General features: G+C 38.3%; 1 protein-coding gene across 4 annotated transcripts in view; it reads right to left on the reverse strand.

Annotated features, from left to right (window-relative positions):
* Window positions 1–16,797, reverse strand: part of LOC106572778 (polypyrimidine tract-binding protein 3) — a 135,556-nt gene that overhangs the window by 83,837 nt on the left and 34,922 nt on the right. Inside the window, exon 1 of one of the 4 annotated variants that reach the window (XM_082957036.1) lies at window positions 15,845–16,017. The exons of 2 other annotated variants lie outside the window; for them this stretch is intronic. The gene's annotated coding sequence lies outside the window, so the exon portion shown is untranslated. Of the gene's footprint in view, window positions 1–15,844; window positions 16,018–16,797 lie in introns of those variants that run through there. One more of the 4 variants, XM_082957044.1, reaches the window with a different exon arrangement.

Consider the following 16,797-nt stretch of genomic DNA (forward strand, 5'->3'; position numbering starts at 1 on the left):
TGAACAGTGTCTTAATAACATCATCTTAAAACCTACTCTGAGCAGTGTCTTAATAACATCACCCTAAAACCTACTCTGAGCAGTGTCTTAATAACATCATCCTAAAACCTACTCTGAGTAGTGTCTTATCATCATCCTAAAACCTACTCTGAACAGTGTCTTAATAACATCATCCTAAAACCTACTCTGAGCAGTGTCTTAATAACTTCATCCTAAAACCTACTCTGAGCAGTGTCTTAATACCATCATCCTAGAATCTACTCTTAACAGTGTCTTAACATCATCCTAAAACCTACTCTGAACAGTGTCTTATCATCATCCTAAAACCTACTCTGAGCAGTGTCTTAACATCATCCTAAAACCTACTCTGAGCAGTGTCTTATCACCATCCTAAAACCTACTCTAAACAGTGTCTTAATAACATCATCCTAAAACCTACTTTGAGAAGTGTCTTATCATCACCCTAAAACCTTCTCTGAACAGTGTCTTAATAACATCATCCTAAAACCTACTCTGAGCAGTGTCTTATCATCACTCTAAAACCTACTCTGAACAGTGTCTTAATAACATCACCCTAAAACCTACTCTGAGCAGTGTCTTAATAACATCATCCTAAAACCTACTCTGAACAGTGTCTTAGTAAAATCATCCTAAACCTACTCTGAGCAGTGTCTTAATATCATCCTAAAACCTACTCTGAGCAGTGTCTTATCATCACCCTAAAACCTACTCTGAGCAGTGTCTTATCATCACCCTAAAACCTACTCTGAACAGTGTCTTAATACCATCGTCCTAAAATCTACTCTTAACAGTGTCTTAACATCATCCTAAAACCTACTCTGAACAGTGTCTTATCATCATCCTAAAACCTACTCTGAGCAGTGTATTATCATCATCCTAAAACCTACTATGAGCAATGTCTTATCACCATCCTAAAACCTACTCTGAGCAGTGTCTTAATAAGACCATCCTAAAACCTACTCTGAGCAGTGTCTTAATAACATCATCCTAAAACCTACTCTGAGCAGTGTCTTATCATCATCATCCTAAAACCTACTCTGAGCAGTGTCTTATCATCATCCTAAAACCTACTCTGAGCAGTGTCCTATCATCACCCTAAAACCTACTCTGAGCAGTGTCTTAATAACACCATCCTAAAACCTACTCTGAGCAGTGTCTTAATAACATCACCCTAAAACCTACTCTGAACAGTGTCTTAATAACATCATCTTAAAACCTACTCTGAGCAGTGTCTTAATAACATCACCCTAAAACCTACTCTGAGCAGTGTCTTAATAACATCATCCTAAAACCTACTCTGAGTAGTGTCTTATCATCATCCTAAAACCTACTCTGAACAGTGTCTTAATAACATCATCCTAAAACCTACTCTGAGCAGTGTCTTAATAACTTCATCCTAAAACCTACTCTGAGCAGTGTCTTAATACCATCATCCTAGAATCTACTCTTAACAGTGTCTTAACATCATCCTAAAACCTACTCTGAACAGTGTCTTATCATCATCCTAAAACCTACTCTGAGCAGTGTCTTAACATCATCCTAAAACCTACTCTGAGCAGTGTCTTATCACCATCCTAAAACCTACTCTAAACAGTGTCTTAATAACATCATCCTAAAACCTACTTTGAGAAGTGTCTTATCATCACCCTAAAACCTACTCTGAACAGTGTCTTAATAACATCATCCTAAAACCTACTCTGAGCAGTGTCTTATCATCACTCTAAAACCTACTCTGAACAGTGTCTTAATAACATCACCCTAAAACCTACTCTGAGCAGTGTCTTAATAACATCATCCTAAAACCTACTCTGAACAGTGTCTTAGTAAAATCATCCTAAACCTACTCTGAGCAGTGTCTTAATATCATCCTAAAACCTACTCTGAGCAGTGTCTTATCATCACCCTAAAACCTACTCTGAGCAGTGTCTTATCATCACCCTAAAACCTACTCTGAACAGTGTCTTAATACCATCGTCCTAAAATCTACTCTTAACAGTGTCTTAACATCATCCTAAAACCTACTCTGAACAGTGTCTTATCATCATCCTAAAACCTACTCTGAGCAGTGTATTATCATCATCCTAAAACCTACTATGAGCAATGTCTTATCACCATCCTAAAACCTACTCTGAGCAGTGTCTTAATAACATCATCCTAAAACCTACTCTGAACAGTGTCTTAATAACATCACCCTAAAACCTACTCTGAACAGTGTCTTAATAACATCATCCTAAAACCTACTCTGAACAGTGTCTTAGTAACATCATCCTAAAACCTACTCTGAACAGTGTCTTAATAACATCATCCTAAAACCTACTCTGAACAGTGTCTTAATACCATCGTCCTAAAATCTACTCTTAACAGTGTCTTAACATCATCCTAAAACCTACTCTGAACAGTGTCTTATCATCATCCTAAAACCTACTCTGAGCAGTGTATTATCATCATCCTAAAACCTACTATGAGCAATGTCTTATCACCATCCTAAAACCTACTCTGAGCAGTGTCTTAATAACATCATCCTAAAACCTACTCTGAAAAGTGTCTTAATAACATCATCCTAAAACCTACTCTGAACAGTGTCTTAATAACATCACCCTAAAACTTACTCTGAGCAGTGTCTTAATAACATCATCCTAAAACCTACTCTGAACAGTGTCTTAATAACATCATCCTAAAACCTACTCTGAACAGTGTCTTAATAACATCATCCTAAAACCTACTCTGAACAGTGTCTTAGTAACATCATCCTAAAACCTACTCTGAACAGTGTCTTAATAACATCATCCTAATACATAGTCTGAGCAGTGTCTTAATACCATCATCCTAAAACCTACTCTGAACAGTGTCTTAATAACATCATCCTAAAACCTACTCTGAACAGTGTCTTAGTAACATCATCCTAAAACCTACTCTGAACAGTGTCTTAATAACATCACCCTAAAACTTACTCTGAGCAGTGTCTTAATAACATCATCCTAAAACCTACTCTGAGCAGTCTTTTAATAATATGATCCTAAAACCTACTCTGAGCAGTGTCTTATCATCACCCTAAAACCTACTCTGAGCAGTGTATTAATAACATCATCCTAAAACCTACTCTGAACAGTGTCTTAATAACATCATCCAAAAACCTACTCTGAACAGTGTCTTAGTAACATCATCCTAAAACCTACTCTGAACAGTGTCTTAATAACATCATCCTAATACATAGTCTGAGCAGTGTCTTAATACCATCATCCTAAAACCTACTCTGAACAGTGTCTTAATAACATCATCCTAAAACGTACTCTGAACAGTGTCTTAGTAACATCATCCTAAAACCTACTCTGAACAGTGTCTTAATAACATCACCCTAAAACTTACTCTGAGCAGTGTCTTAATAACATCATCCTAAAACCTACTCTGAGCAGTCTTTTAATAATATGATCCTAAAACCTACTCTGAGCAGTGTCTTATCATCACCCTAAAACCTACTCTGAGCAGTGTCTTAATAACATCATCCTAAAACCTACTCTGAACAGTGTCTTAATAACATCATCCAAAAACCTACTCTGAACAGTGTCTTAATAACACCATCCTAAAACCTACTCTGAACAGTGTCTTAATAACATCATCCTAAAACCTACTCTGAGCAGTGTCTTAATAACATCACCCTAAAACCTACTCTGAGCAGTGTCTTAATAACATCACCCTAAAATCTACTCTGAGCAGTGTCTTAATAACATCATCCTAAAACCTACTCTGAGTAGTGTCTTATCATCATCCTAAAACCTACTCTGAACAGTGTCTTAATAACATCATCCTAAAACCTACTCTGAACAGTCTCTTAATACCATCATCCTAAAACCTACTCTGAGCAGTGTCTTATCATCATCCTAAAACCTACTCTGAGCAGTGTCTTATCATCATCCTAAAACCTACTATGAGCAGTGTCTTATCACCATCCTAAAACCTACTCTGAGCAGTGTCTTAATAAGACCATCCTAAAACCTACTCTGAGCAGTGTCTTAATAACATCATCCTAAAACCTACTCTGAGCAGTGTCTTATCATCATCATCCTAAAACCTACTCTGAGCAGTGTCTTATCATCACCCTAAAACCTACTCTGAGCAGTGTCCTATCATCACCCTAAAACCTACTCTGAGCAGTGTCTTAATAACACCATCCTAAAACCTACTCTGAGCAGTGTCTTAATAACATCACCCTAAAACCTACTCTGAACAGTGTCTTAATAACATCATCCTAAAACCTACTCTGAACAGTGTCTTAATAACATCATCCTAAAACCTACTCTGAGCAGTGTCTTAATAACATCACCCTAAAACCTACTCTGAGCAGTGTCTTAATAACATCACCCTAAAACCTACTCTGAGCAGTGTCTTAATAACATCATCCTAAAACCTACTCTGAGTAGTGTCTTATCATCATCCTAAAACCTACTCTGAACAGTGTCTTAATAACATCATCCTAAAACCTACTCTGAGCAGTGTCTTAATAACTTCATCCTAAAACCTACTCTGAGCAGTGTCTTAATACCATCATCCTAGAATCTACTCTTAACAGTGTCTTAACATCATCCTAAAACCTACTCTGAACAGTGTCTTATCATCATCCTAAAACCTACTCTGAGCAGTGTCTTAACATCATCCTAAAACCTACTCTGAGCAGTGTCTTATCACCATCCTAAAACCTACTCTAAACAGTGTCTTAATAACATCATCCTAAAACCTACTTTGAAAAGTGTCTTATCATCACCCTAAAACCTACTCTGAACAGTGTCTTAATAACATCATCCTAAAACCTACTCTGAGCAGTGTCTTATCATCACTCTAAAACCTACTCTGAACAGTGTCTTAATAACATCACCCTAAAACCTACTCTGAGCAGTGTCTTAATAACATCATCCTAAAACCTACTCTGAACAGTGTCTTAGTAAAATCATCCTAAACCTACTCTGAGCAGTGTCTTAATATCATCCTAAAACCTACTCTGAGCAGTGTCTTATCATCACCCTAAAACCTACTCTGAGCAGTGTCTTATCATCACCCTAAAACCTACTCTGAACAGTGTCTTAATACCATCGTCCTAAAATCTACTCTTAACAGTGTCTTAACATCATCCTAAAACCTACTCTGAACAGTGTCTTATCATCATCCTAAAACCTACTCTGAGCAGTGTATTATCATCATCCTAAAACCTACTATGAGCAATGTCTTATCACCATCCTAAAACCTACTCTGAGCAGTGTCTTAATAACATCATCCTAAAACCTACTCTGAACAGTGTCTTAATAACATCACCCTAAAACCTACTCTGAACAGTGTCTTAATAACATCATCCTAAAACCTACTCTGAACAGTGTCTTAGTAACATCATCCTAAAACCTACTCTGAACAGTGTCTTAATAACATCATCCTAAAACCTACTCTGAACAGTGTCTTAATACCATCGTCCTAAAATCTACTCTTAACAGTGTCTTAACATCATCCTAAAACCTACTCTGAACAGTGTCTTATCATCATCCTAAAACCTACTCTGAGCAGTGTATTATCATCATCCTAAAACCTACTATGAGCAATGTCTTATCACCATCCTAAAACCTACTCTGAACAGTGTCTTAGTAACATCATCCTAAAACCTACTCTGAACAGTGTCTTAATAACATCATCCTAAAACCTACTCTGAGCAGTCTTTTAATAATATGATCCTAAAACCTACTCTGAGCAGTGTCTTATCATCACCCTAAAACCTACTCTGAGCAGTGTCTTAATAACATCATCCTAAAACCTACTCTGAACAGTGTCTTAATAACATCATCCAAAAACCTACTCTGAACAGTGTCTTAGTAACATCATCCTAAAACCTACTCTGAAGAGTGTCTTAATAACATCATCCTAATACATAGTCTGAGCAGTGTCTTAATACCATCATCCTAAAACCTACTCTGAACAGTGTCTTAATAACATCATCCTAAAACCTACTCTGAACAGTGTCTTAGTAACATCATCCTAAAACCTACTCTGAACAGTGTCTTAATAACATCACCCTAAAACTTACTCTGAGCAGTGTCTTAATAACATCATCCTAAAACCTACTCTGAGCAGTGTCTTATCATCACCCTAAAACCTACTCTGAGCAGTGTCTTAATAACATCATCCTAAAACCTACTCTGAACAGTGTCTTAATAACATCATCCAAAAACCTACTCTGAACAGTGTCTTAATAACATCATCCTAAAACCTACTCTGAACAGTGTCTTAATAACATCATCCTAAAACCTACTCTGAGCAGTGTCTTAATAACATCACCCTAAAACCTACTCTGAGCAGTGTCTTAATAACATCACCCTAAAACCTACTCTGAGTAGTGTCTTATCATCATCCTAAAACCTACTCTGAGCAGTCTCTTAATACCATCATCCTAAAACCTACTCTGAGCAGTGTCTTATCATCATCCTAAAACCTACTCTGAGCAGTGTCTTATCATCATCCTAAAACCTACTATGAGCAGTGTCTTATCACCATCCTAAAACCTACTCTGAGCAGTGTCTTAATAAGACCATCCTAAAACCTACTCTGAGCAGTGTCTTAATAACATCATCCTAAAACCTACTCTGAGCAGTGTCTTATCATCATCATCCTAAAACCTACTCTGAGCAGTGTCTTATCATCACCCTAAAACCTACTCTGAGCAGTGTCCTATCATCACCCTAAAACCTACTCTGAGCAGTGTCTTAATAACACCATCCTAAAACCTACTCTGAGCAGTGTCTTAATAACATCACCCTAAAACCTACTCTGAACAGTGTCTTAATAACATCATCCTAAAACCTACTCTGAGCAGTGTCTTAATAACATCACCCTAAAACCTACTCTGAGCAGTGTCTTAATAACATCATCCTAAAACCTACTCTGAGTAGTGTCTTATCATCATCCTAAAACCTACTCTGAACAGTGTCTTAATAACATCATCCTAAAACCTACTCTGAGCAGTGTCTTAATAACTTCATCCTAAAACCTACTCTGAGCAGTGTCTTAATACCATCATCCTAGAATCTACTCTTAACAGTGTCTTAACATCATCCTAAAACCTACTCTGAACAGTGTCTTATCATCATCCTAAAACCTACTCTGAGCAGTGTCTTATCATCATCCTAAAACCTACTATGAGCAGTGTCTTATCACCATCCTAAAACCTACTCTGAACAGTGTCTTAATAACATCACCCTAAAACCTACTCTGAGCAGTGTCTTAATAACATCATCCTAAAACCTACTCTGAACAGTGTCTTAGTAAAATCATCCTAAACCTACTCTGAGCAGTGTCTTAATATCATCCTAAAACCTACTCTGAGCAGTGTCTTATCATCACCCTAAAACCTACTCTGAGCAGTGTCTTATCATCACCCTAAAACCTACTCTGAACAGTGTCTTAATACCATCGTCCTAAAATCTACTCTTAACAGTGTCTTAACATCATCCTAAAACCTACTCTGAACAGTGTCTTATCATCATCCTAAAACCTACTCTGAGCAGTGTATTATCATCATCCTAAAACCTACTATGAGCAATGTCTTATCACCATCCTAAAACCTACTCTGAGCAGTGTCTTAATAACATCATCCTAAAACCTACTCTGAACAGTGTCTTAATAACATCACCCTAAAACCTACTCTGAACAGTGTCTTAATAACATCATCCTAAAACCTACTCTGAACAGTGTCTTAGTAACATCATCCTAAAACCTACTCTGAACAGTGTCTTAATAACATCATCCTAAAACCTACTCTGAACAGTGTCTTAATACCATCGTCCTAAAATCTACTCTTAACAGTGTCTTAACATCATCCTAAAACCTACTCTGAACAGTGTCTTATCATCATCCTAAAACCTACTCTGAGCAGTGTATTATCATCATCCTAAAACCTACTATGAGCAATGTCTTATCACCATCCTAAAACCTACTCTGAACAGTGTCTTAGTAACATCATCCTAAAACCTACTCTGAACAGTGTCTTAATAACATCATCCTAAAACCTACTCTGAGCAGTCTTTTAATAATATGATCCTAAAACCTACTCTGAGCAGTGTCTTATCATCACCCTAAAACCTACTCTGAGCAGTGTCTTAATAACATCATCCTAAAACCTACTCTGAACAGTGTCTTAATAACATCATCCAAAAACCTACTCTGAACAGTGTCTTAGTAACATCATCCTAAAACCTACTCTGAAGAGTGTCTTAATAACATCATCCTAATACATAGTCTGAGCAGTGTCTTAATACCATCATCCTAAAACCTACTCTGAACAGTGTCTTAATAACATCATCCTAAAACCTACTCTGAACAGTGTCTTAGTAACATCATCCTAAAACCTACTCTGAACAGTGTCTTAATAACATCACCCTAAAACTTACTCTGAGCAGTGTCTTAATAACATCATCCTAAAACCTACTCTGAGCAGTGTCTTATCATCACCCTAAAACCTACTCTGAGCAGTGTCTTAATAACATCATCCTAAAACCTACTCTGAACAGTGTCTTAATAACATCATCCAAAAACCTACTCTGAACAGTGTCTTAATAACATCATCCTAAAACCTACTCTGAACAGTGTCTTAATAACATCATCCTAAAACCTACTCTGAGCAGTGTCTTAATAACATCACCCTAAAACCTACTCTGAGCAGTGTCTTAATAACATCACCCTAAAACCTACTCTGAGTAGTGTCTTATCATCATCCTAAAACCTACTCTGAACAGTGTCTTAATAACATCATCCTAAAACCTACTCTGAACAGTCTCTTAATACCATCATCCTAAAACCTACTCTGAGCAGTGTCTTATCATCATCCTAAAACCTACTCTGAGCAGTGTCTTATCATCATCCTAAAACCTACTATGAGCAGTGTCTTATCACCATCCTAAAACCTACTCTGAGCAGTGTCTTAATAAGACCATCCTAAAACCTACTCTGAGCAGTGTCTTAATAACATCATCCTAAAACCTACTCTGAGCAGTGTCTTATCATCATCATCCTAAAACCTACTCTGAGCAGTGTCTTATCATCACCCTAAAACCTACTCTGAGCAGTGTCCTATCATCACCCTAAAACCTACTCTGAGCAGTGTCTTAATAACACCATCCTAAAACCTACTCTGAGCAGTGTCTTAATAACATCACCCTAAAACCTACTCTGAACAGTGTCTTAATAACATCATCCTAAAACCTACTCTGAGCAGTGTCTTAATAACATCACCCTAAAACCTACTCTGAGCAGTGTCTTAATAACATCATCCTAAAACCTACTCTGAGTAGTGTCTTATCATCATCCTAAAACCTACTCTGAACAGTGTCTTAATAACATCATCCTAAAACCTACTCTGAGCAGTGTCTTAATAACTTCATCCTAAAACCTACTCTGAGCAGTGTCTTAATACCATCATCCTAGAATCTACTCTTAACAGTGTCTTAACATCATCCTAAAACCTACTCTGAACAGTGTCTTATCATCATCCTAAAACCTACTCTGAGCAGTGTCTTATCATCATCCTAAAACCTACTATGAGCAGTGTCTTATCACCATCCTAAAACCTACTCTGAACAGTGTCTTAATAACATCACCCTAAAACCTACTCTGAACAGTGTCTTAATAACATCACCCTAAAACCTACTCTGAGCAGTGTCTTAATAACATCATCCTAAAACCTACTCTGAGTAGTGTCTTTTCATCATCCTAAAACCTACTCTGAGCAGTGTCTAAATAACATCATCCTAAAACCTACTTTGAGCAGTGTCTTAATAACATCACCCTAAAACCTACTCTGAGCAGTGTCTTATCACCATCATCCTAAAACCTACTCAGAGCAGTGTCTTAATAACATCATCCTAAAACCTACTCTGAGCAGTGTCTTAATAACATCATCCTAAAACCTACTCTGAGCAGTGTCTTAACATCATCCTAAAACATACTCTGAGAAGTGTCTTATCATCACCATAAAACCTACTCTGAGCAGTGTCTTATCATCACTCTAAAACCTACTTTGAAAAGTGTCTTAATAACACCATCCTAAAACCTACTCTGAACAGTGTCTTAATAACATCATCCTAAAACCTACTCTGAGCAGTGTCTTAGTAAAATCATCCTAAAACCTACTCTGAACAGTGTATTATCATCACTCTAAAACCTACTCTGAACAGTGTCTTAATAACATCATACCAAAACCTACTCTGAACAGTGTCTTAATAACATCATCCTAAAACCTACTCTGAACAGTGTCTTAATAACATCATCCTAAAACCTACTCTGAACAGTGTCTTAATAACATTATCCTAAAACCTACTCTGAGCAGTGTCTTAATAACATCATCCTAAAACCTACTCTGAACAGTGTCTTAATAACACCATCCTAAAACCTACTCTGAACAGTGTCTTAATAACATCACCCTAAAACCTACTCTGAGCAGTGTCTTAATAACATCACCCTAAAACCTACTCTGAGCAGTGTCTTAATAACATCATCCTAAAACCTACTCTGAGTAGTGTCTTATCATCATCCTAAAACCTACTCTGAACAGTGTCTTAATAACATCATCCTAAAACCTACTCTGAACAGTCTCTTAATACCATCATCCTAAAACCTACTCTGAGCAGTGTCTTATCATCATCCTAAAACCTACTCTGAGCAGTGTCTTATCATCATCCTAAAACCTACTATGAGCAGTGTCTTATCACCATCCTAAAACCTACTCTGAGCAGTGTCTTAATAACACCATCCTAAAACCTACTCTGAACAGTGTCTTAATAACATCATCCTAAAACCTACTCTGAACAGTGTCTTAATAACATCACCCTAAAACCTACTCTGAACAGTGTCTTAATAACATCATCCTAAAACCTACTCTGAGCAGTGTCTTAATAACATCACCCTAAAACCTACTCTGAGCAGTGTCTTAATAACATCATCCTAAAACCTACTCTGAGTAGTGTCTTTTCATCATCCTAAAACCTACTCTGAGCAGTGTCTAAATAACATCATCCTAAAACCTACTTTGAGCAGTGTCTTAATAACATCACCCTAAAACCTACTCTGAGCAGTGTCTTATCACCATCATCCTAAAACCTACTCAGAGCAGTGTCTTAATAACATCATCCTAAAACCTACTCTGAGCAGTGTCTTAATAACATCACCCTAAAACCTACTCTGAACAGTGTCTTAATAACATCATCCTAAAACCTACTCTGAGCAGTGTCTTAACATCACCCTAAAACCTACTCTGAGCAGTGTCTTATCACCATCATCCTAAAACCTACTCTGAACAGTGTCTTAATAACATCATCCTAAAACCTACTCTGAACAGTGTCTTAATAACATCACCCTATAACCTACTCTGAACAGTGTCTTATCATCACCCTAAAACCTACTCTGAGCAGTGTCTTATCACCATCATCCTAAAACCTACTCTGAACAGTGTCTTAATAACATCATCCTAAAACCTACTCTGAACAGTGTCTTAATAACATCACCCTATAACCTACTCTGAACAGTGTCTTAATAACATCACCCTAAAACCTACTCTGAGCAGTGTCTTAATAACATCACCCTAAAACCTACTCTGAGCAGTGTCTTAATAACATCATCCTAAAACCTACTCTGAGTAGTGTCTTATCATCATCCTAAAACCTACTCTGAACAGTGTCTTAATAACATCATCCTAAAACCTACTCTGAACAGTCTCTTAATACCATCATCCTAAAACCTACTCTTAACAGTGTCTTAACATCAATCCTAAAACCTACTCTGAGCAGTGTCTTATCATCATCCTAAAACCTACTCTGAGCAGTGTCTCATCATCATCCTAAAACCTACTATGAGCAGTGTCTTATAACCATCCTAAAACCTACTCTGAGCAGTGTCTTAATAACACCATCCTAAAACCTACTCTGAGCAGTGTCTTAATAACATCATCCTAAAACCTACTCTGAGCGGTGTCTTATCATCATCCTAAAACCTACTCTAAACAGTGTCTTATCATCACCCTAAAACCTACTCTGAGCAGTGTCCTATCATCACCCTAAAACCTACTCTGAGTAGTGTCTTATCATCATCCTAAAACCTACTCTGAACAGTGTCTTAACATCATCCTAAAACCTACTCTGAACAGTGTCTTATCATCATCCTAAAACTTGCTCTGAGCAGTGTCTTATCATCATCCTAAAACCTACTATGAGCAGTGTATTATCATCATCCTAAAACCTACTCTGAGCAGTGTCTAAATAACATCATCCTAAAACCTACTCTGAGCAGTGTCTTAATAACATCATCCTAAAACCTACTCTGAACAGTGTCTTATCACCATCCTAAAACCTACTCTGAACAGTGTCTTAATAACATTATCCTAAAACCTACTTTGAGCAGTGTCTTAATAACATCATCCTAAAACCTACTCTGAGCAGTGTCTAAATAACATCATCCTAAAACCTACTCTGAGCAGTGTCTAAATAACATCATCCTAAAACCTACTCTGAGCAGTGTTTTATCATCATCCTAAAACCTACTCTGAACAGTGTCTTAAATAACACCATCCTAAAACCTACTCTGAACAGTGTCTTAATAACATCACCCTAAAACCTACTCTGAACAGTGTCTTAACATCATCCTAAAACCTACTCTGAGCAGTGTCTTAATAACATCATCCTAAAACCTACTCTGAACAGTGTCTTAACATCATCCTAAAACCTACTCTGAGCAGTGTCTTATCATAACCCTAAAACCTACTCTGAACAGTGTCTTAATAACATCATCCTAAAACCTACTCTGATCAGTGTCTTAATAACATCACCCTAAAACCTACTCTGAACAGTGTCTTAATAACATCATCCTAAAACCTACTCTGAACAGTGTCTTAATAACATCATCCTAAAACCTACTCTGAGCAGTGTCTTATCATCACCCTAAAACCTACTCTGAGCAGTGTCTTATCATCCTAAAACCTACTCTGAGCAGTATCTTATCATCATCCTAAAACCTACTCTGAGCAGTGTCTTAATAACATCACCCTAAAACCTACTCTGAGCAGTGTCTTAATAACATCACCCTAAAACCTACTCTGAGCAGTGTCATAATAACATCATCCTAAAACCTACTCTGAGCAGTGTCTAAATAACATCATCCTAAAACCTACTCTGAGCAGTGTCTTAATAACATCATCCTAAAACCTACTCTGAACAGTGTCTTATCACCATCCTAAAACCTACTCTGAGCAGTGTCTTAATAACATTATCCTAAAACCTACTTTGAGCAGTGTCTTAATAACATCATCCTAAAACCTACTCTGAGCAGTGTCTAAATAACATCATCCTAAAACCTACTCTGAGCAGTGTCTAAATAACATCATCCTAAAACCTACTCTTAGCAGTGTTTTATCATCATCCTAAAACCTACTCTGAGCAGTGTCTAAATAACATCATCCTAAAACCTACTCTTAGCAGTGTTTTATCATCACCCTAAAACCTACTCTGAACAGTGTCTTAATAACATCACCCTAAAACCTACTCTGAACAGTGTCTTAACATCATCCTAAAACCTACTCTGAGCAGTGTCTTAATAACATCATCCTAAAACCTACTCTGAACAGTGTCTTAACATCATCCTAAAACCTACTCTGAGCAGTGTCTTAATAACATCATCCTAAAACCTACTCTGAGCAGTGTCTTAACATCATCCTAAAACCTACTCTGAACAGTGTCTTAATAACATCATCCTAAAACCTACTCTGAGCAGTGTCTTATCATCACCCTAAAACCTACTCTGAGCAGTGTCTTATCATCCTAAAACCTACTCTGAGCAGTGTCTTAACATCATCCTAAAACCTACTCTGAACAGTGTCTTAATAACATCATCCTAAAACCTACTCTGAACAGTGTCTTAATAACATCATCCTAAAACCTACTCTGAGCAGTGTCTTATCATCACCCTAAAACCTACTCTGAGCAGTGTCTTATCATCCTAAAACCTACTCTGAGCAGTATCTTATCATCATCCTAAAACCTACTCTGAGCAGTGTCTTAATAACATCACCCTAAAACCTACTCTGAGCAGTGTCTTAATAACATCACCCTAAAACCTACTCTGAGCAGTGTCATAATAACATCATCCTAAAACCTACTCTGAGCAGTGTCTAAATAACATCATCCTAAAACCTACTCTGAGCAGTGTCTTAATAACATCATCCTAAAACCTACTCTGAACAGTGTCTTATCACCATCCTAAAACCTACTCTGAGCAGTGTCTTAATAACATTATCCTAAAACCTACTTTGAGCAGTGTCTTAATAACATCATCCTAAAACCTACTCTGAGCAGTGTCTTAATAACATCATCCTAAAACCTACTCTGAACAGTGTCTTAACATCATCCTAAAACCTACTCTGAGCAGTGTCTTATCATAACCCTAAAACCTACTCTGAACAGTGTCTTAATAACATCATCCTAAAACCTACTCTGATCAGTGTCTTAATAACATCATCCTAAAACCTACTCTGAACAGTGTCTTAATAACATCATCCTAAAACCTACTCTGAACAGTGTCTTAATAACATCATCCTAAAACCTACTCTGAGCAGTGTCTTATCATCACCCTAAAACCTACTCTGAGCAGTGTCTTATCATCCTAAAACCTACTCTGAGCAGTATCTTATCATCATCCTAAAACCTACTCTGAGCAGTGTCTTAATAACATCACCCTAAAACCTACTCTGAGCAGTGTCTTAATAACATCACCCTAAAACCTACTCTGAGCAGTGTCATAATAACATCATCCTAAAACCTACTCTGAGCAGTGTCTTAATAACATCATCCTGCTTGATTGGTTTTCAGACTATTAATTAGCTTGACAAAAAGTAGGCTCCATGAGAAGTGCAATACTGTTTTTACGGTATAACCGTATGTTACTGTTGGTTTTCTCTGAATGTATGTAAATCACAAAGCTCGTCTGCATTTTCTGCGGTGCAGGAAAATTCTCGCGCCACAAGAGTAATCAAATTAATATCCGACATCTGTAGGCAATAGGGTGCCATTTGGAACACCACCTCAGTGTAAAAAGAACAAAATGGCAGCCGACAGAATATGAATGGCTGCACCTGGCAATATAAAGACACTTGAACAGAAACCTTCTAGTATTTCTCTATTACAGAGAGACCTCAAGAGTCTGACAAAACAACAAAGCTAGTTTACTTCATTTTAAATATATCTGGTTTATTATACACTTTATCAAAAAATGTAAAAAGTCAACAACCAGATATGGCTGAAATAAGAGAGTTACATACTAAGACTCGGAACACAAAGTATGTTTAAAGGTGTTTGTTTACATGTAAACGTACAGAAGCTAAAGGTTAGTACACCTCGTGGTTAAAGGTAGGACGTTTACCCTCCTAGCTCTCCAGGTGAACAAACAAGTTCCACAACTAATTCTAGTATTTTACATTGCTATAAACTGCTTCTCGGGAAAGCAGGTAACCTAGTGGTTGAGTGATGGGCCGGTAACCCGAAAAGGTCGATAGTTTGAATACCCGAGCGTGAACAAATCTGTCGATGTGCCCTTGAGCAGGGCACTTAACCATAAATTTGTTCCAGTAAGACGCTCTGGATAAGAGTGTCTGATAAATGACTACAAACGTAAATGTCCTCAAAACCAATACAATACAAAACGAAAAGCAACACAGAATGGTCTGTCTGTTCAACAGGTGATTAGTAACACCAAGCAGCAATGAGTAACAGTATTGTTCCCATGAATACCAACAGCTAGTGGTACGGTACTATACCTGAAAGTCATTGGTCAGTCTAGTCCTCAGTAATACAGCATAATAGATATTCAAAGAGGAAGGATAGAAGAACAGAGAGAAGAGAAAAGAGTGAAATAAAAGACAGGTTTTCAGGACCAAGAGAAGAAGAGTGAGAGAGACAAAGCACTAGATAAGCAAGTGGAACAGTGTGTTGGAGAGAGAGAGAGCGAGAGAGAGAGAGAGAGAGCGAGAGAGAGAGAGAGAGAGAGAGAGAGAGAGAGAGAGAGCGAAAAAGAGAGAGAGAGCGAGAGAGAGAGAGAGAGAGAGAGAGAGAGAGAGAGAGCGGAGAGAGAGAGAGAGAGAGAGAGAGAGAGAGAGAGAGACCACAGAATAGGAGGAGGGATAAAAGAGGGGGAGGGAGGATGTGTTCATGCGCACAGGTCTAGTGGATGATGATGTGTTGAAGACAGATTGACGGAGGAAAGAGAGAACAGAGAGAATATGGTCTGTTGTCCATACATACATAAAAATGTTTACTTACGATAAACAAGCTGCATTCAGCGGAAAGAAAAAATTATGTTGTTCTGATGGTAGGAAAAATACATAGCAACCACATCACAGAGAGGGGTGAGGGAGAGAGGGGGAGGCTGGAGACTGGGAGACTAGGGGGCAGGGCTGTGGGAGGCAAGGGGGCAGGGGGGCAGGGCTGTGGGAGGCAAGGGGGCAGGGCAGTGGGAGGAAAGGGGGCAGGGCTGTGGGAGTCAAGGGGGCAGGGCTGTGGGAGACTAGGGGGCAGGGCTGTGGGAGGTAAGGGGGCAGGGCTGTGGGAGGCAAGGGGGCAGGGCTGTGGGAGGCAAGGGGGCAGGGCTGTGGGAGGTAAGGGGGCAGGGCTGTGGGAGTAAAGGGGGCAGGGCTGTGGGAGACTAGGGGGCAGGGCTGTGGGAGGTAAGGGGGCAGGGCTGTGGGAGGTAAGGGGGCAGGGCTGTGGGAGG

The sequence above is a fragment of the Salmo salar genome, chromosome 01, assembly GCF_965601325.2.
Source record: "Salmo salar chromosome 01, fSalSal1, whole genome shotgun sequence".
Lineage (NCBI taxonomy): Eukaryota > Metazoa > Chordata > Actinopteri > Salmoniformes > Salmonidae > Salmo > Salmo salar.